The sequence below is a fragment of the Sceloporus undulatus genome, chromosome 3 (genome assembly GCF_019175285.1).
Source record: "Sceloporus undulatus isolate JIND9_A2432 ecotype Alabama chromosome 3, SceUnd_v1.1, whole genome shotgun sequence".
Lineage (NCBI taxonomy): Eukaryota > Metazoa > Chordata > Lepidosauria > Squamata > Phrynosomatidae > Sceloporus > Sceloporus undulatus.
The window spans coordinates 12,786,155-12,808,404 of NC_056524.1; the positions used below are offsets into that span (position 1 = coordinate 12,786,155).

General features: G+C 41.7%; 1 protein-coding gene across 1 annotated transcript in view; it reads right to left on the minus strand.

The window, feature by feature from the left end:
• Positions 1–21,509, minus strand: part of SYTL2 (synaptotagmin like 2) — an 89,672-nt gene extending 68,163 nt beyond the window's left edge. Inside the window, 3 exon segments of the mRNA XM_042456985.1 lie at positions 2,186–2,285; positions 19,915–19,983; positions 20,492–21,509. The gene's annotated coding sequence lies outside the window, so the exon portion shown is untranslated.
• Positions 21,510–22,250: the final 741 nt, after the last annotated feature.

A 22,250-nucleotide genomic window follows, 5' to 3' on the forward strand; every position in this document is an offset into this window, starting at 1 on the left:
TACCACTTTGCCTTTGAACTCATCTCTACCCTTTAACTGGTTAGGGCAGAAAGATGTGACACAGGTGCACTTTTTAAAAAATGTTAATATGCATTTTGTGTATGAGTTTTAATATCTTTAAAGTAATATTTTAATTGGACTATTTATTTATTTAATGTATATGTAGGCCACTTTGAGTCGCATTTTGGGACTCAGTTCACTTCAGCAAGACTTGGGATTTTGCCCTAGTGCTTTCCTCTCTTTCTCCTCTCCAAAGAGAATATTTCACATGAGAAAGGAGGTCAGGAAATCTATCAGCCTTGAGCAGTTGCTCTTTCAGATTAAGCCACTTTAGATAAGAGGCAGAAACAAGCAAAACAGCAGGAAGGCGTGTGAAATCTTGAACAGCCACTTCTGCTTCAACCAACTGAGATAGTCTGACATTAGATCTTGCTCTGTTGCCATATTTTATTTTGGTTTTATCCTGCTCTTACAGAGACATATAACCTGAGAGTAAGAAGGGACTGGAAGGGCCATCAATCCCCTTCTGCCATGCAAGAAAACTCAGTTTAAAAGCACTCCCAAGAAATGGCCATGATCCAGCCTCTGCCTAAAGATCTCTAGAGAAAGAGATCTTGATTTCCCATCTCTGATTATGTTTCTCCTCACTAGCTTCCTCGCCCTCCCAGCGCATGGCAAGCAGCACCCAGTGTTTCAACCTCTGATCCTGTTGGTTGCTCTATTCTGAACTTCTGCTTTTCATATCCTTGTTCAGGTGCAGTGATGAGAACTGTGTTCCTGGAGTGGCTGCCCATAGGCAGGCATGCAGAAGTATGAGACTAGCACCTTTACGTTTGCTTCCTTGGCTAAGGACCCTGGTGAGTCACCACCAATTCAGGTCCCATTGGCATACGTATATGTGAAGCTGGGATTGTTTTCTTGTTATTAAAGATCATAGAATTGGAGGAGACCACAAGGCCATCCAGTTCAACGTCTTGCCATGCAGGAACTCACAATCAAGGCATCCCCAACAGATGGCCATGCAGCTTCTTTTAAAAACCTCCAAAGAAGGAGACTCTACAACTCCCTGTCGAACAGCCCTTACCATCAGGATGTTCTTCCTAATGTTTAACTGGAATCTCTTTACCTGTTGTTTACATCCATTGCTTCATATGCTAGTCTCTGGAGCAGCAGAAAACAATCTGGCTCCATCCTGAGTATGTCATTCCTTCAAATATTTAAACAGGGTTATCATGTGACCTCTCAATCTTCTCTTCTCCAGATTAAATATACCCAGCTGCCTAAGCCACTCCTCAGAGGGCATGGTTTCCAGCATAATGTATCCGTACACTATAAATACTGTAATACAGCATAATATATCCTAATGCCATATTTTGTTACATTTTCATAATACAGGTTTTAGGCTTTATTTTTGTGACTCACCCAGAAAGCTTCCATTATTGTGTGACATACAAATTAGCTAGGTATGGTCACAATTAAAAGTAAAGGCATGAAAGCCAAAGGGAACAGCAAGGGCATGGACACAGAGAAATAACTGTATGTACTTGTGCTTGATTTTAAAGTCCACTGGCCATGATGACTGGGGATAATGGGAGTTGTTGGCCAACATATCTGGCTAGGCAGGGGAAGTGTGGTCTAAATGGTTTTATAGCACTGGATTTGAAGATGGCATAAAGGTGCATTGGCCTTACATAATTTATTAAACAATTAAAGTCAGATAATTAATTTAAGCCACTGATTTCAATGCAATGTTTGCACACATCCATGAGAATGCACCTTGCTCAAATCTTCATTCATTACCAGGCAGTTCGACAGAGGAGGTCCTCCAGAGGAAACTGTATCGTTTGCAATCCCTACAAGTCAACCTTTAAATTTGTTGTTGTTGTTATGCACCTTCAGGTCATTTCTGACTTATAGAGACCCTAAGGTGAACCTATCATGGGTTCTTCTTGGCAAGATTTGTTCAGAGGGATTTTGCCCTTGCCTTACAACACAGTGTATGAAATGTAGTACCTAACCATGAACCAGGCGAGGCCAAATAGAAAACATTCCCTACCACTCTATGACACATTCTGAAGGAAAAAACATTACAGGTCAAGTAATGCAGACTGGTATTTCTTTTTTAAAAGCCCATTTAAGAAAACTGGAGTGGTATTCAGGAGGAAAAGTTCAAGCAGTGACTGACCTGACTTTGAAACGACATAAACAAGCTGGAAACCAATCCTGTCCTTCCGGGCTGCCAGGCTTTTGGCAAAGATATAAACATACAAAACATTCAACTCCAGCTAAGAAGAAAGGAAAAATATTAACACATCATCCTGCAGATGACTAGATTAGATTGATAAGTTTTTTATGCCATTTCTCCAGATGCATTTGAACATTTCAACTTTGAAAAAACCCATTTTTCATGGGTCAGTTCTTAATGTGAAGCGGGTTGAACACCACCTTCCAAAAGGGGCTGTACACTATCCTCACAACAGTTCTGAAAGGTAGGTTGTAATTATGATCCCCATATTACAGATGATATGGGTGTGTTTGAACTACTGTTCAGAAATGACATCTTAACTAAACTCAGTCAATGAGCTCATGGAGTACCTGATATTTTAGCCCTGCAAACCACAAAAAATGGGTGGGGAATGGGTGGTTGTCCAGATGCAATTTAACTGCACCTCTCTTTCAGCCCTAGCCAGCTTAGCCAGTTTCAAGTAATTTTTATGCCTTCCTGTTTAACTACAAAGCTCAAAGCAATTAAAAAAGACAAGACAGTCCCTCATGCTCATGTTGTAAAACAATATCAAGCCCCATTAAATAGTGGCATAGCGAAATGGCATCTCTTATATAAAATGGCAAAATCAAGGCTTACTGGAATTTATATAATTTTTAAATATTTTCGAGCCATGAATGCTTGAATCAGTGGATAAAAAAATCTGTAGATATAGAGAACTGACTGTATTATAAAGTTAATCAGTCTGGGGGGAAAGCCACTCGTAACATTGAGGGAATGGCAAACTCCCTCAATAACCTGGAGAGTTATTGCCCCAGAGAGGCCCTTCTCTCTGTCCTACCTCTCTCACAGATACATCTGGTGGGAACAGAGGAGAAGACGTTCTTGGCAGCTGCCCTCTGGAATGCCCTTCCCAGAGAATTTAGATCAGCACCTTCTCTACTTTCTTTTTGCAGACAAGCAGTGGCATCCCCATCCCTGGTGTCACCCAGTGCAGGGGGAGGCTGCCAGGGTGGCAGCCAAAAGGGCACCCTTGCTTTTCTCCACCAGCACTGCAGCAGAGCCTGGAGGGGCACACTTGTCCTTCTTCTTTGCCATGGTAGTGTCCTCCTGAGGAAGAAGCTTCCATGGCAAAGCCAGGATGGGCACACTCAACCTTCTCATCCTGAAGCAGGAGGAGGGATCAACTGGGTATCATCCCTCTTCCTTCTGAGGTGTCACCTGGTGCAGTCCGTATCCTCCTCACTCCCCTACTTACACCACTGCAGACAAGTAAAAAGTTTTCTCTTCTGAAAGTCATCTGATGAACGGTGATATAAGGCACATCTTACACAATGCGATGGATATGGCTGATTGGTGTGCTGGTGTGTGTGTGTGTTGTTGTTTTTTAATGCTGTATGTTTTCATTTGGTTTTAACTTTTTCCTGATAGTTTAATTGTGTTTTAACTTTTGGATTTTGTGGGTTTTTAAAAATGTTTTTAATTGTTGTAAGCGGCTTTGAGTTTCAATCTGGGGAAAAGGCAGCATAGAAATAATAATAATAATAATAATAATAATAATAATAATAATAATAATAATACAGTTGGCTCTCTGTTTTTGTGTGGGATCCGTTCCGGACCTACCCACCCCCCTGCGAAAACAGAGGCTCGTGCATATTCAAGCGCCATAGGCCTGAATGGGGCACACACCCATGCGTGCAGCCTGGGTGCGCACATTTAGCACACACACCATTGAAAATAGCAGAGGTTGCCCCTCCACAGACATTCAAAGTCATGGATCTCAGATCTGTGAGTTAAGAGGAGCAACTGTGATAATAATAATGGATCTGACTTCTGAGGTGGTGCGATGGTGGATCTGCTTTCATTCCACAGTCACAGTTCAACCACACTAGAACAACCATATATCCTCCTGTTCTTGTTCTAAAAGGACCAGAAAATTACCATTTATCTTCCAAGTGATCCTAGGCAGGTAGACAAGCAGATTTCACTGTCTTCTGAAATCCACCACAGTTGTTTCTATACCTGGAGCACCTATCTGAAGGCCTGCAATAGAATCCTACCCAAAGGCAAGACCCATGAAAAAATCACAGTACTAACAGAGACTAAGGTTATCGTGTTATACGCTGATCAGTCAGGAAGCAAAAAAGAAAAAAACTGTCCTACTTGAGTGTGTTTGTTTCTTTTGTGTTCTTCTCATCTAATTATTTTATATGCATGACTTAACATCAAAGCTTATTCCAGGCTGGTGGGGAGGGGTGGCAATTACTAGAACATTTCATTTGAACGTACAATTTATTCAACAGGGACAAGGAAACACATGGATCTGAAAATAAATCACACCATATACATATCCCATGTTTTCAGTTTGATAGAAAAATGCATTTTCCACCCATTATGTTGTTTATTTCATATTCCCCATCCCAAAAGCCTGGCTGTAAATGTCATTTTTTTTGACAACTCCCAGAATTTTGAACAACTCCCATCTGCCCCCATGGCCAGGATCTGTCACTGAAAAAAAGTAATTTTTCTAAGCTCTGCTCATGCCATAGAACAGAGTCGCTGCACCAGAGATCCCACCTGCATCATGCAACAATGAACTACATATCCTGGGTTACAGAATAAAACCCAAAACATTGGTATCATACTCTCCAACTGTCCCGATTTGGCAGGGACAGTATGTATTAATCCTCTGCTGTCCTACAGTTTCAGCTGCTTTTAAAGTATCCCATTTTCTCTTTCCTCCTCCCACTTTCCCCCTTTTCCTTCAGCTTACTTCAATTCCTGCAAATGAGTTCAAAGTGCAAAAGGAGGGGCCTGATTCTTGCCCTTCCCAGTAGTCTCAAGCAAAAGCAAATTGCTGCAGCCTCTCCTAGCTTGTGTGTTCTTTATTAATAACTTTTGCCATCTTGATCACACTCTGATGTTCCTTGTCCACATATATCCCAGTTTCCATTTGTGAAATGTAGGAAGGTATAACATACTGTAGCATGTATAGTTGCCAACCATTGAGAAAAAGCAGCATGGGAGTTCCCTTGGCCTTTGGATCAGTTGTTACTAGACAGGTTCTAAAGCTAGAAGTATGGGTTAGTTGCCAGAACTATGTTTGCATAAAGGTGGGTATGTGTAGAAATCAGATTTCAAGCATACTCATGTGATTAGGCATGCATGAGGATTTCACTTCAAGTCATTTTTGATCAGTATTTACCAAAATTTGCAAATTTCTTCATACTCAGGATTGAACAAACATGATTTTAAAAAAAATAGAAGAAAAGTGAGTGAGATGTATGGTGAAGTTTCTCCAATTCTAGGTGATGGGCAGAACTTAGAAAACAAACTTTTTTACTACATCTCCCAGATCCTACAGCCAATGTTGTTCCAAAAGTATTTATTTTCCCTCTAAATTCTGCACATGCATCTACTACAGCCTAACCCTAGGGCCTTGTTCCAACTTACGGAGAATTTGGTGCCTGATCCAAATTGGAATCAGCACAAAAATAGTTCCTGGTTCACAATATGTTTGCGCTGATTCTATCAATTCGGAACAGGCACCTTGGCCTCTCCTAGCCCCAACTGTCCCCAACCCAGCCCCCTTCTGGGGGCTTCTTCTGACCTCTGACCAGCTTCCCCAGCTTCCCTGTGGCCTCCTTCCATTCCCTGTGGCCAGGGAAGCTTGCAGAGAAGCCTCCCCGACTTCTCTGCGACCTCTTTCCCAGCTTTCCCCCCCGATCTTCTTCCGTTCCCAGGGAAGGCGGGAAGGAGGTCACAGGAAGGCCGAAGAGAAGCCGGTGGCCCAGGTTCGGAGAGGCAGGGAGGCTGGTGACAGGGAGATGGCGGGGGCCATTGCAGTTGCCCCCCCCCCCATCTCTGGTGGCGGAATCAAATCCGCCCTGTCTAGTTCCCACTTGGACTGGGGCAGATTCAAATCCGCCTATGGTTCCCACTGGGATGAATTGATTTATTTCAGAATAAATCAATTCATCCCAAAAAAAAAATACCCCTTTAACCCAGTGTCTTTTTGACACAGGTTAAATGGGTAAAAACCATGCCCCCCCCCTTTCTGAATCGCTTCAGCAATTCAAATTAAGTGGGAACCATGGTGGTTTAAACCTGATCATTTCAAATCATGATCTGGTTTAAACCATAGTTGGAACAACCCCTAGTAGTCCTGCACTAGCAACATTTGCTTTGAAAATCATTAAGTTGGTAGTCCCACCTGCTAATCTGTTAAAAACAAATCAGGGATGGGGAACATGTAGCTCACCAATGTCTAGATAACTACAACTCCCATCTACCCTAATTAGCATAATGAGTGGTGAGGAATGAGGCATGAAGTCCAACAATGCTGGGGTGGGAGTCACACAGAGCCTCTACAGACCGGCATTATATGCCGGCATGGGGGCTTGGCATACATACGCCAGCCGCCCCCATGTCAGCATCACACCGCACGTCCAACTATGGCAGCATTTAAATGCAATGCGCCAAAGGAGCACCGAAAAGCAGCTGTCACTGCAGCTAGGACATCCTTTCCATGGCACAAAAAAGACCCACTGTTTGCAGCTTCTTTTTTGCGCCATGGAAAGGCCAGATCAGGGCTGTGGTATCTAGTTGCCGCAGCCCCAATCTGGCAAGGAAAGAGGCCACTCCAAAGGGGCAGTCTGTTGAGCCCCACATTCCCTATCCCTATCTTAAACCTTTGGAATCAGGGACCTTTTCGCACTACACAATTACTACACTAACTGGTGTGGCAACATCCTAAGGCATCATGGAGCTTATAGTCTGGTGAGGCACTAGAGCTCTCTGGCTGAGGATTCAGAATAACCCATCCTAAACTGCAAATCCCAAGGTTCCATAGCATGGAACCACAACAGCTAAAGTGGCATCATAACATTGTAACTGTGAAGTGTGAAAGAGCCCAAAGCCACTTGAACAACACAATACAAAGGCTTCCGCACAGAAAAAGGCATCTTGAAAAAGATATTGTATTTCTGCACAGAAAAAGGCATCTTGTTGAGTGTTCTTTCCAGAGAGCAAAAACATATAATCATGCAGGGTTGGATTAAAACAAATATCAAATGAAGTATCAGCCTCAAATAAGATCATGGAATTACGACTATGCCTTGTTAGCAAGCCAATTCTGGGTTCAGAAACATTTAATAAGCATTTTACATTTAGCTTTCAGTGGTAACAGAATTTGACATTAACATTCCATGAGCGCCCTAGAGCTCAAGTAATCCAAAATAATATTTTTTTAAAAAACTCAGTAGAAATCCACATTGCAAAGGATTTTCAGATTGTTAGGTTTGTGTGATTATATTTGAGCCAGCAAGAAGCAATGATGGTGAGGGGAAAAAGAGGGAACCTCACTGCTCAAAGACCTCCAAAGAAGACCTCCACCACCTTCTGGAGCAGCCTATTTCACTGTTGCACAGTTATTACAGTAAAGAAGTTCTTCCCAGTATTTAGGTGGGGTCACTTTTATTAGAGTTTGAACCAACTGGTTTGTGGTCCAGTCTTTGGAGCCACAGAAATCAAGATCACTCCATGCACTACATGTCATCCCTTCAGATATTTAAAGATGACTATCATGTCACCTCTCAGTCTTCTCTTTGCCAAGCTGGACATACCCAATTCATCACCTTGGCCATCCTTCTCTGGACGTGTTCCAATTTGTCAATATCCTTCTGTTACTCAGAACTGGACATGTTATTCCAGACAAGGTCTGACCAAAGCAGAATAGAGTGGCACTACTACTACTCTTGATCTGGATACTATGCTCCTATTTATACAGGTAAGAACTGCACTGCTTGTTTTGGCCATTGTATCACATTGTTGGTTCATGTTTAGCTTGTGGTTACAAGATCCCTAAATCGTTTTTACATGTACTGCTTCCAAAACCAGGTGTCACCCATCCTATATTAATACATTTCATTTTTCTTGGCTAAGTAACTTACATTTATCCATGTAGAATCAAGTAATCCTTAACTTTATACAGAAGCAGAGCATTAGTTTGCTCCAGATTTTCAACTAAACCTCATATTAGCAGACTTAAATCTTTTTAAGAATTTCTTGTTGGAAGAGAAGCCCTTTACATATTCTCCTCCTCGGTGTAAGGGACAAGATGTTAGGTAAGGTAACCTATAAATCACCAATCGATCTGGCCTGGATCAAGCAGTTTCCACATTAGGATGGTAGAATACAAGAGTGGGACAAAGCCAAACATGATCACAGTCCAACCGATTCTACTGTTCAGTGGTAGAACATACACTTTCCATTGGAGTGGGAACCGTGTGGTCTTCCAGCTGGTGCTGAACTGCAATTCCCATAAGCTCTAGCAAAAATAGCCAACTGTGAAAATGTTGGGAGTTGTACTCCAACATTATCTGAGGGGCAAAAGCACTCCAACCCCAGTTCTACAGTGAAAAGGTCCTAGTTTTGGTCCTTAGCATCTCCAGGCAAAAGGCTATCAGACAGAAAGGATCTCTGGATAATACCACCATACTACACTGGTCTGGCTGACCTGCTTCATATTAGAATTTGGGCTTGCATTAAAGCTGGACTTAGGGTACATCCAGATTGGACAACTATAGCTGTTTCAGATCACTGCAACTGCTTCAGCAGAGCCAGTGTAGTGTAGTGGTTTGAGTATTTGACTATGACTTTGGAGACCAGGGTTTGATTCCCAGCTTGGCCTTGAAGCCCTCCACTTTGTTCAAACAACAAAGCCAAAGAAGGACTACTGAAAAAAAGATATATAGCAGACAAACAAACATGCTGGATGGGTACATATGGCCCACCGTCTGTGTGTGACCCCAGAACTCCACTTTTATGGTCCCTAAAGCCACTGCCAGTCCTGCAAATCACCCTTCCCAATTTCCCCCCAATGTGATTGGGTGTTGTTGTGTGCCTTCAAGTTGTTTCCAATTTAAGGCAAACCTAAGACAAACTTATTATGTTGTTTTCTTGGCAAGATTTGTTCAGAGGAGATTTGCCATTGCCTTCCCCAGAGGCTGAGGTTGTGTGACTTGCCCAAGATGTGTTTCATGGCCAAGCTGGGAATCGAATCCTCGTCTACAGAGTCATAGTCCCACTGTGAAACCACTACACCATGACACAAAATCAGATTCATATTTGGCATCAACCCCTCCAAATGCATGCGCGCACACACACACACAGACACACACACACACCCTTCCAATCCCACAAAACCATCCAGAAGCTCCCCCTACCCTTGAACAATTTTTTTCCTGTTTTTCTTCCAAAATAGCAGTAGGAAGTGACATAACCTCACCTCTGGTCATCATTTTGGAAGAGAAAAGGAAGGAAAGAAAGGTACAGTATTTTTGGTGCATGCAAAGTAGAGTGAGGCCCATTTCTGTGCAGCAAGGTGGAAAATTAGCCACTGCTCCTACGCCACAGTTGCTTGTTCCTATAGATACACACATTCTTTACAATAAAAATCAATTTTGTATTATTTTATCTACCACAGCTTCCCCCCAAGAGTTCTCAGAACAACAGCTTGCTGGAAGTGTTTGGGAACCTTTAGCCAGCAGCTTCCAGATAAACTACATTGATGCAACAAAAAAAAAACTGTTATGTATTTTCTTATACATAACAGTCTCTCTCTCTCTCTCTCTCTCTCTATATATATATATATATATATATATATATATATATATATATATCCTCCTTGTTACGAAAGAGAAGAATTCAGAGCTGTCGTTGTTTTTAAAGCAAACAGGAAATTGTTGCTTCACACTCAAATTTATATGGTTTTCTGTGAAAAATCAATTTTTAACCATTTTTGCCTAATGACTGCATAAGAATAGCGTTGATCAAAAAGAGAAAATCCTGGCAAGCAAGAGAGCGCCTCCAGACAACAGCTAGGACTACCAAATACTTTTCAGTTTGAACAGGGCTCCCGGTCCCAGTTTTAGCCCCTAGTCGCTCTTTTCCGGTCCTCAGGACAAAGGGAGGAATCCCAAAGCAAGATTCAGTCATCCATTCATAATTTATTACAGTTCGTAGACCCAAAATTTACACATACAGTCAAGAGACACAGCTCCCCCAAATTCCCCACAATAAGACAAGAATCGAAGGGTTACTAAATCTAACTCTAAATGTCCCTTTATACATAGAGCAGTGGTTCTCAACCTGTGGATCGCAACTCATTTGGGGGTCGAATGACCCTTTCATAGGGGTCGCCTAAGACCATCGGAAAACACATATTTCCGATGGTTTTAGGAACCGAGACACTGCAATTTTATGGTTGGGGGTTACCACAACATGAAGAACTGTATTAAAGGATCACGGAATTAGGAGAGAACCACTGACATAGAGAGTGCTAATCCTAGCTGTATCAGAGAGAAATTTAGCGACTTTGAAAGCAACAAGGCTTTCCAACAAGAACTTTACATTAAAAGATCTGATCTTCCATTCAGCTTACTCAATAATGGATAGATTTTGGCTTGTCGAATTGGACGGTAAAATTACAGTACAATAATAATAAGTTTATTATATATAAACAAGATTCTAATTTGGGTGATGCAAGTCCCTCCAGAACAGCTCTGGCAAACACTCCAAGGGGCCTGCCTGGACACTCTTTGCATCTCATCCCTCTGACAAAAATAGTTTCCCAAACCATGGCTGGGTTCAAGGGAGGAGCAGTCTGTGTGGGGATATGCTGATCTGCCTCCAAACTCACTAAGCGTGACACTAGAGTATTGCTGTTTGTGGCTTCTCTTATCTTACAGTTAATTTTCCTTGTTCAGTTCCCACATTCTTTGCCCTACCCTAAATGGTTGTAACTGCAATACAATTTCCTTTCTTGGTCTGAAGCAAAACTTGTTTGCACTGTATTTAGCAAAAAGCCTAGTACAAATGTTTTTTCTTCTTAGGCACTTGGTTCCTTTCTCCTGTAGTTACTGATTTCATTCTTCTCACTCTTGAACTCTTTCTCCTTCTCTTCTCCCATCCAAAACTTCTGGCTAAATGTTCTCCCCACCTCCACCACTGTCCTCTTTCTTCTCCCTTCACAACTCCTGCCTAAACTCATACTTTGCCTCATTCCTTAGTCCTTATTCTCATTTTCTGCTCCCCCCCCCAATAGCAACTGGCTAAAATATTTTGCCCTTTCCTTTTCTTACACTCTCTTTCATCTTCTTTTTCCTTCTCCATTCCCTCATCCACAATTCACATCAAGACATCAATTCACACTACATAATTATAGCTGTTTGATACCTCTTCAACTGTCAGAGCTTCATTCTGCAGAATTCTGGGGTTTGTACTTTGGTGAAGTACTGTAAATATTCATGTATATGTCAAGAAATTTTAGTCAAAAAATTGACCCAAAAGACCTAAGTCGACTTATCCATGAGTCAATGGCCCTTATCACACATGGGGGGTTTGCACCTCAGATTTGCATTCACTCCTGTTCTAGAAATGCAAAAAGTGATGTTTTTTCACACCAGATCCAGAGTCACTCCTGTCTAGCAATGCGAATTCACATTAAAACGTGATGTTTTACCACACCTGGTTGCCTTTCTACTGCCCTTCTGAATGGAGGGGGAAGCGGAGTCAGTTCGATTCCAAGCAAGTCACGTGATGCGGATTCAAGCAAAACGAGGCGAGTACCACACCAGAACATACTTTGAGGGTTCAACGATTCAAATCGGCACCCTTGTGCATGTTGAGTGGGGTTCTGGACACTGTCCTCCTTCCTTGCCCCCTCCTTAGCTGTCATCCTTCATCAGGATGAAGGAGCAGTCAGGGGATGATGGGATAGGTGTCAGGTTGGCAGAGAGGACGAGATGGGGATGCAGGAGCAGTCAGGGGATGATGGGATGGGTGGCAGGGGGTCATTGGGGCCAGGATTGGGATGCAGAAGCAGTCAGGGGATGATGAGATGGGTGGCAGGGGTCACTGGGGCCAGGATTGGGATGCAGGAGCAGTCAGGGGATGATGGGATGAGTGGCAGGGGGTCATTGGGGCCAGGATTGGAATGTAGGAGCAGTCAGGGGATGACAGGATGTGTGGCAGGGGGTCACTGGAGCCAGGGTTGGGATGCAGGAGCAGTCAGGGGATGATGGGATAAGTCACAGGGGGTGAAGGAGGAGGAGAGGGATGAAGGAGCAGGACGCAGGGGGCAAAGAGGGGCGACATCGGAGTGATCTTCCACACCAGACCAATTCGAAGTGAAATTGAAGTGAGCTTGAAAGTGAATTCTGTGAATTCACTTTTTTCCTGATTTCACCAAAATGAGGGGTCACTTTGGAATCACTGCGGAAGCGCCACTGGAAGGAGCACCCATAGAAAGGAATCTCATCTGATAACACATTCACGTTATGACGTGAATCCGCATCGTTGGACCCATACTCACATCGGAACTGAGCTGCAAAATCTCCAAAAATCTCCATGTGATATACTACAATGTAAGTATACATTGCGGATTTGGAACAGTCTCCCTGAGGAGCTCCGTCTCATGACCCCCTAGAAACATTTAAAAAGAGTCTTAAAACCTTTCTTTTTTGCCAAGCCTTCCCCCACCCCAACCGACCCGAGGAATGAAGTTGAGCACTCTTGATGCCATCGATTCTCTGCCTTACCCTATGAATGTGTTTGTATAATTGTATTACTGTACTTGTTTTTATCTATTTTTATGAGATGTTTGTAATAGTTTTATAGTCTGTAAACCATTTTGATCTAGGGAAAAACGGTATACAAATAAAATTTATTATTATTATTATTACTGTACTAGTTTAACTCTGAAAAAAGAAAGGAACCATTCCCTGGTGAAAGGCCAGAGTGCAATCTGTCCTGGAAGCACTGACCCCCTTTTACTCTCTCATCCATTCAGCCTTTAAGGTGAGCACAAACAGTTATGTCTGCTGACATTTTTAAAGTTCTTTGGCATTGTTTTCCTTTGTTTCATCCTTTAGGTCCTTTGTTACACATCCCTAAGTTTTACCCTCAGTTTATCCACAAGTTGTATCAAAATCCATAATTTTGGCCCCCAAACTTGCCCTTGGCTTATACGTGAGGTTGACTTATAGTTAAATATATACGTAGTTGGAATTTTCTGCCTGAGAGCTCTAGTGCCTCACCAAACTACCATTCCCAGGATTCCACAAGCATGCAGCTATGGCAGTTTGATACCATCTTAACTTTTGTTTAATGCTGTAACAGTTCAGCATGAGCAAGACCATTATCTATTTTATTCCCCTTTTGTTTTCTCCTGACCCACATCTCCCTGTTGTACTTATGTTCTCCCTCCTTCTCTAGTCTCCCTCCTTTTCTTTCTCCCCTTTCTCCTTTGTTGTTGTTGTGCCTTCAAGTCGTTTCCTACTTATGGCGATCTTATCATGGAATTTTCTTGTCAAGATTTGACCAGAGAGTGTTTGCCCTTGTCTTCTCTAAGGGACAGGATGTGACTTGTCCCAGTGGGTTTCTGTGGCTGAGCAGGGCTTCAAACCCTGGTCTCCAGAGTTGTAGTCCAAGTGTAGACCTTGGACAAGTCACACTCAGTCCCTACAATCCATTAAAATCCAAACTTCTGTATATTTGGGATGCAAAAAAACAGTGCCTCTAACAACACAGAAGTCCTTGTGGACTTAACTGCCAAACCTTCAGACTGAAGTATGCTTACTTAGAAGTTCCACTGAGTTCAGTGTTTTTTATGCCTTTTTAAGTGTACATAAGAATACTTTATTTTCCTCTTTTTTGCATCTTAACTAGTCCCCTGACTGAACTTTGAGTATGCTTGTGGAAGAGACTTTCATTATACTGTACAATTCCCTTGCTGCCTTCACAGAGTTTTACATGTGATTCCTACAATTACATCTTTTTTTTTCCTTACCACAAAAAGTACATTAAAGAGATGGAAATGGGATAGCTGCACAGTTTGGGTGGCCACTTGAGGAGCATCCCAGGTGCTAAAATTCTGCAGCCAGAACATGAGATTTAGAGATGGATTTGAGTGATATCATTATGTGATTAGGCATCAACCACAGTTGCGCAGAGCATGTCATTCAGACAACAACACAAAGTCCAATAAACATGATAATAGTTTTGAGTTTGGAAACTAAGAGGCAAAACAGATGGTCAAAATAAGCAGGTTTACAGCTGGACAGAGCTGCCGTACCCAAGCAATGAGGGTGGCAATGCCCAAAAGAGGAAGTGTTGACACCTCTCATGGAGATGAGTACAACATATACAAAACAGGCAGTCAAAGAGGGGGCATGAGGTGAAGGGGGTGGAAGGGGGCATATTGGACCTTGCTGGCATTTGCAGGGGCACACCTCTGTCCTGATGCCCTGTCCGGTGAAGCATTGCACATGTTAATGCATGCAGGTTCACAGAGACGGCCATGCAATGAGATAGTAGTTGCTTATGCTTCACTCCTGGTGCACAGGTATGGTGGGAGAACAGTAAAAAAAAAAGAGCTTGAAGCCGCACTGTGTGGTCATGACATGAGCACTCCAGCCACCTTGGGAGTCAGTGGCGTGGTTGGTGGAGTTTCAATGCGGCTTCAGAAAAGGCAGCTTCAAGCCGCTTTTTCCTGTATGTATCTTTTGCCCCTAAGTTTTTCAAGCTCTGCTTGGAACAGAAAACAGAGTTTTCCCAGTTATATTCTCAGCACATTTGCAAACACAGTGCTTTCAAGACTAACCTGTTTGTTTCATTAGAAGCTGTGTGAGCTACAGCATACTTTTTCAGATGTTATGGTCTGAAAAAGTTATGGACTTTTGTTTAAAATCTTGTGTTTACTAGGGAAATTAAGGTACAATCTCAGATTCAGAGGAAGAAAAAGGAAAAAACCCTCTGAACAAACCTTGCCAAGAAAGCCCTGTGATAGGTTCGCCTTAGGATCTCCATAAGTCAGAAATGACGTGAAGGCACACAACAACAATAAGGTACAATGAAGAGTAGTGTGCCTTTGTATTGAAGAAAAGAAGTAATATGGAAGGGTAAACAAAGACAATCCTTCAAAAGAAAAGCCCAGAGTTTATTTGAATAAGGTCACAGACTCAGAAACACCCTTGCCAGAAGCTTAAGATTGTCAAACATACCACATGGCTCTAAAAGTATTGCTGAAGTTGATTGCCAGTTCCTGTCCATATGCAAAACATAACATCTGAGTAAGAGAGATAAAGAGACAGGAAATTTAGAGTTGTGCCAGATCCAGCACTTGTTAATCACCTGTGAAGAATGTTTATAATGAATTTTAAAAGGTAGAGATTCTGCTTCATGTCTCCCATTGTACCTTTGTTTCTTACAGGGCAATTGTAACATGAGCACATTAAAGGTCCCGTTCACACCCAGGAGCCTAACAGCTCAAAATATATTTACATTATGCACCAGGATTTCCTTAGGTATCTTGAAAGATATCACTCATGCAACAAGTTTCCCAAATGCTTGTCCATTCTCTAGAACCAAAAACATCCACTTTTTAATTAATTATTACAAAGTCCATGTACACGTTTAATATAAAAGGAATGAAAAATGGATAGGCTCTGTCTGATAACACTTCCTCATGCAGCCCTGCTCTGAATGCTAAATTCAGATCTATAATGAAAGATCAGCCAAAACCCATTCACTGATCTAGCCCACTGAGATTTATGAAGGCTCTGCACAAACACAACAAAATACACATTCCTCTAGTTATCGCTTGTGATCTACACTATTGCCAGGCCTCAAGATTCAGACCGGAAAGGACATGAGCTATGTTGCAAAGCGATTAGAGCTGGAAGATTGGACTTTTCCACAGTTTAATTTAACCCTTTGAGAACACGAACTGTTAAATCAGTTTCTCAGAAAACGCTGGCTCTTTTATTAGTTAGTTCCAAGTGCTGCCGCAGAAAATTATAACATACAGTACTAGATTTCATGTGTATTATTACTGTGGGCACCACTGTGGTTTAAGCAGAGAACTAGGATTCTGAAGACCAGGGTTTGAATCCTGGCTCAGCCTTGTAAAACCACTGGGTGACCTTGGGCAAGTCACACTCTCTCGGCTTCAGAGGATGGCAATGGCAAACACTCTCTGAAGAAACCTGCCAAGAAAACCCTTAGGGTTGCCATACGCTAGAAAAAATGTGAAGGCACACAACAACAAACTGTATAGGCTGTACTTTTTATAACTGTAGCTATTCAAAACTGAGATAATCTTCAACTGTCCAGATCTGGACAGATTTTGCTGTTCCACTGTTTCAGCTGCTTCTAAAATGTTCCCATTTCTCTTTCCTCCTCCCACTTTTCCCTTTTGTTTTCAGCTTATTCCAATTCCTGAAAAACTGAGTAATACAGAAGTAGTTGGCACTCAGTTAACTCAGCAAGGGGAAAGAAGGGGGCAGAATTTTGCCCGTCCCAGTTGGCTGTTGTGTGTCCTCAAGTCATTTTCAACTTATGGTGCGCTAAGGTGAGCCTATCACTGGGTTTTCTTGGCCAGATGTGTTCAGAGGAAGTTTGCCATTGCCTTCTCCTGAGGTTGAGAGCATGTGAACTTGCCCAAGATCACCCAGTGGGTTTCATGGGTGAATGAGGAATCAAACCCTGGTCTCCAGAGTTGCAGTCCAACATTCAAACACTACACCACACTGGCTCTCAGTAGGCTCAGGCAAAAGCAAACTGCTGCAGCCGCTCCTAGCTTGTGCCTTCTTCCTCATGAATAACTTTGGCTATCTTGACCACAGTTTATATCTATGAAATGTTGGAAGGCATAAAGTGGCATGTTGAAAATTGAAAATAACATCACTGAAGACTTTCAACAAAACAACTCCATGAAACTTCAGATGTGTTATACACATATACACATCTATATGCATAGACAACTGGATGCATATGTACCTAATTTCTTTCCGTGTCTCATTTCAGCATGTTGCACTTGGATGTAGTTGTTTTCTATGAAATGTTGGGATTCTGTTCAGCCTTGTATTTTTGTGGTTATTTACTTGGTTTATTTGTTATCTGTATAGCTATTGGTATTAACATTATTTAATTCTCCCAAAAAATAATGTCTCCTCTTCATTTTTTCTTTAATTTCCTCATCTAAAGTCTTCCCTCAGTACAGACATAGCCTGAAAAAGGACACTGCTTCCAGTTTACAGAAAAGTCTAATATGTATCCAAAACAAACTTCTATCAACTTTACATTTCTTGATTTTTACCTAAAACGAACTGTGCGTTTTCCATGCTTTTGAAATAAAAATATTGCCCCTAAGATTTAACAATGACTGCCAAGTTTTAGGCTTGGAACAAATTGCTATCACATTATTCCAAGTGTTTTTCATCTAGTTTCATCTGTACTGATTGGTAGGACTTCTCAGCTGGCAAAACACTTAACTCTTAACACTACACTTATCACAGTTGCAGAAGCTTCTGCTAATATGAATGTCACTTATATGAGTGTGTTCCAGGTGATTATCAAACTGTGGCCTTCCAAATCCCTCCGCATTGTTTGTGCCAACTGAGGTTTCTGGGAGTAGAAGTTCAAAACATGAAGAGGCCCAAACTTTCAGAACCATTGTTAGGGTATGTGTAAAGTTACAAGTGTGTCTTGAGAGAATAGGTTCTAACAACTATCCTGTATTTTCCCCATAATTTCCCAGTTCAAGGCCAACAAAGAATCAGTGTCATAACAGCCCATGAGACAAAACAAAAGCTAAAGTATGTGAGGAAGGACAACATCCATACACTGGTTAGCCCAGGGATCTCAACCTCTTATCCTTTAGAAGTCTTGGACTTCTACTCCAGAAGCCCCCAGCCAGCATGGTCAAAGATAAGATACTGTAGGAGTTGAGGTTCAAAACATTTGGAGAGCTAATAGCTTAGAATCATTGGCTTACTCAACACTGAAGACTCTAAAATCTTCCAGCAGCACCAGATGTCTAGGCCCAGGACAATAATTCCAGAGACCCAGTAGGGCATAGTGGTTTCAGCATTGGACCAGGATTCTGGAGACCAGGGTTCAATTCCCAGCTCAGCCATGAAACCTACTGGGTGACCTTGGGCAAGTCACACACTCTCACCCTCAAGCAATGGCAAATCTCCTCTGAAGTAATCTTGCCAAGAAAATTCCATGATTGGGTCAGCATATGGTCAGCATAAGTTAGAAACAACTGGAAGGCACACTCCACATGTAGACAGACACCCAAAGTGAAAACTGAAGTCTCAGTGAAGGGTGTTCCTCTTCCCTCCCTGAGATGCAAGGCTGAGGAAACAATTTTCATGATAAACCTCAAAAAAGACCTAATACACCCAAGGGTAGTACATTTAAGGAATGCAAGAGTATTAGTTATTTCAAGTCCTAAAGCAAATACCAGCTGACTAGGCATAGAATGAAGACTTATAATATATACCTAGTAATTAACTTCCTGCCAGGTACACAAATAGAATTCATTACCTTTCTGGAAAGTGCCAAACAGGAGCATGTGTCAGGTAACTTCCAGCACCCAACAATTTCACCTGGGAAGAGCCTGCATGAGACAACCTGCAATCCCTGCCTACAAAGCCAAGAGCGTATAGTACATTGATCATTGTTCCAGGCTAATATTTCCTCATACATGCTGATTCTTGTAGAAACAAGCTGAGGTTAAGCCACTTCTTGCTTTCCCCTTTCAGCTGGTTATTATTATGGCAAAGGCTTAGGTTAACAGTGACTAGAAATTCCACCTTGCCTCTAATTCACCCTGACTGCTACAACGATCTAGTCTACAAATGATAGTACAGCAGGTCTATTCTCATGTTTTGCTTTGACCAGCAGTATATCAGCTGTCGAGACCAGAACTATGACAGACTTCAAGCAGCCATTGTATTTCTGTACCTCTCTTCAGTGCTGCACAGAAAAGCTTTGTCGTTTGCAACAATCTCTAGAGCAGTTGGCCTGTTATACCTATTAGCCAACACTGTGAAGATAAAAGACAGTAAATTTTATCAAAAGCCTTCTCCGCATATAAAGAAATAACGGCAGGCTGATCAGTTCTGTGTTTAAAGCAATCAAGTCGACAACAAACTGAATATTATCCGCTTCCTTCCTATTTTTAGATAAATCACACCTGGTGCCAATGATGAAATTACTTTTTATAATCTATCATCTAAAATAGCTGTCATTATTTTGATATCAACATTAAGGAAGTATATAGAGTGATAGTTAGCATAGCAAGTATGAACCTTACCAAGTTTAGGTATCAAACTACCTGATGCAATCTGTTTGAAAGGGGAATCACCACTCCGACAAGACTTCTAGCAAACAAAATTCACTCTTTTTTTAATCACAAATGTTGGGCGGGGATGATCCATGTGTGTTTCTCCAGTCCTCCTTCACCATCCTCCCAATGCTGATGCTACTTGAAAAAACTTCCAACAGGACAAGATGTGGAAGATAAGGACAATGTGGAGGTTCATTAAAAGGATCTGTAAAAAGAAGCTTTTTCCCCCATCCAAGGCTTAGTTAAAATAAGTATGCCTCTACCCTTGAAGAAACTGAGACATCAAATTACAATTTTGTACACAGAAAGACGGAAAGAGGGGTTACAGCATACTTTAGAATCCAGTACAGCAAGTTACCATGCCTGGGCAAAGCCTGATGAGTCTCTGTTGCAGGAATGAAGACCAGATTGAATCAACTGCTAAAAAATAGCACCAACCAGCCACAAATCTTCCAAACCACACATAGACAAATAACTGGAAACCACCAACCTTGTTCCTTCAGAATGGAGGGAAGGGAGAATACCAGACAAACAGCACAGAACGAAGAAGCAGCAGCATCTGAACAGAGAAAGCAGTTCATTAAAATGATTTCATGCTAATGAATTAGGCTTTTCAGCCAGAACAGAAATGGATTAACTCCCATCTTGCAGAAAGTGAACTTCTTCCACCTGATCAAGTCTTACAGGTCTTAATTACAAGTGTGAGAAATTAGTAACACTTGCTTTCCAGAAATGTTTTCTGTGTTCCTCAAGCATTAGCTTACTCAAGTTTCTTAGCCCTAATTTTATCATATATTCATAGTTAATACAATGCGTTAAATAGCATGCTTTACCAAATGGCTCCTGGATCAGAGTGTAAAAAGGTTATTTTTTCTTGACTACGCATCCCAATCAACACAGTGTTTTCTGTATGCTGTAGTCTCCAGAAGCAACTTTCGTAAGCTCTGCTTTGAATATACAGCCAAAGTGCAAAAGGATGCCCTAGAATAGCTGGAATAAATTGCAGTCCAAAACTGAGTACCAATTTAACCCAGGCAGCATTATAGATTTAATTATGCATCACTTACATCTGAATTGAGTCATGGCTTCTGAGCTGGTTGTCTGCAATTATCCCATTTTCTAGTTTATTCAAGTCTTGTATTTTGTACTCACTACTCTCTTCTTACAGTGCTATCAGTCTCCAACTAACTCCAGTTTTGCAATCTATACAGCATTGGCTTTGGTTCCACATTCAAATAAAAGTATTATCTCTGCTTCAGAAACTATTTTCTGTCTGGCAAGGGTGGGGAAGGGCAGATGTTTAAGAGCACAGAACTTCCACTTTTATTGTACAGAGATTCCAATGGATGTCGGTGGGAAGAAGAAGAACTATATATTCCAAATAGCCATCAGCTCTTGTTAGGAAGATCTACCAGAATGACAAGCTACTCCTTATGCTATTACTGTCTGTATGGCTGCATCTGCATTGTAGAAATAATCCAGGCTGACACCACTTTAACTGCCATGGCTCAAAGGTAAGAAATTCTGGGGATTGTAGTTTGTTGTGGCAACAGAGCCCTCTGACAGAGAAGGCTAAATGTCTCAGAAAATTACAGATTCCATAGCACTGAGCTGCAGTTAAAGTAGAGTCTCCTTGGATTATTTCCGTAGCTTGGATGTAATAAGATACCTCCCTTGAAAATGCAGGTAGAGCAGAATTCAGCATTTAGGATGCTAGATAGGGCAGGCCATCATAAGCATGATATCATCTTTCCTAAAAGAATTACATTAGTTGACAAGATGGTGTCAGGTCAGGTTCAAAATCATATTATTAACATATTGGGCTCTTAATATAATGTCTTCACCACCAAGGAATTTTGTTAAAATATTTTGTTGAAGAAAAGTATAGAAGAATATAAAAATATTAAAAGGAATAAATAAAATCATAACAAAAGCAGTTGGGAATATTAATTTTTCATACTCAGTATTTGAGAATGTCCACAAAAGCACAATACTGTATCCTCTAATTATCCTGATTTGGAAAACCTGGTTAATCCTCTGTCATCCCACTTTTGAAGCAGCTTGTAAAATGTCCCAGTTTCTCTCTCTCCCTCCCACTTTGCTTCTTTATCTCCAGCTTATTTCAACTGCTGCAAATAGAGTTCAAAGTGGAAAAGTAGTTTGCATTCAATTAACTCAGCAAGGACTAGAGAGGTGGTGACAGAACCTTGCCCTTCCCAGTTAGGGTTGCCATAAGTCAGGACCTCCAAACCGGGACAAATGTAGGACAACACATTCAAATGTAGGACACACTTTTGAAAAATGGAGGACACGCGAAAAAATTGGGCGATTTTTAAAAATATGTTAATATAAATGCATGTTTCTTAGGCATGATCAAAATGGAGGACATTTTGGCATTATTCTTAGAAAGATGGCAGAAATGTACTTCCCTTTCTGCCCAAACCACCCCCCTCCATTCCAAAACACACATGGCACACATTTGGGCATTTCACATGGCTTTACTGAACATGGCTTCTTGCCTATTTCAGAGGCTTATGAACAAACAGTGAGCGCATGCCTCAGAAGCTGGCTAATATCAATATCACCATCTTCATCATCATCACTATCACTGTTAAAAGTGATGAAAGCCTTGAGTTCTGGTCCCCACGCACACTCCAGCTCCCAGAATTCCACAGCCTTGAGCTATAAAAGAGTCAGGGCTTGGATTTTGGTCCCCACAGCACACTCCAGCTCCCAGAATTCCACAGCCTTGAGCTATAAAAGAGTCAGGGCTTGGATTTTGGTCCCCACAGCACACTCCAGCTCCCAGAATTCCACAGCCTTGAG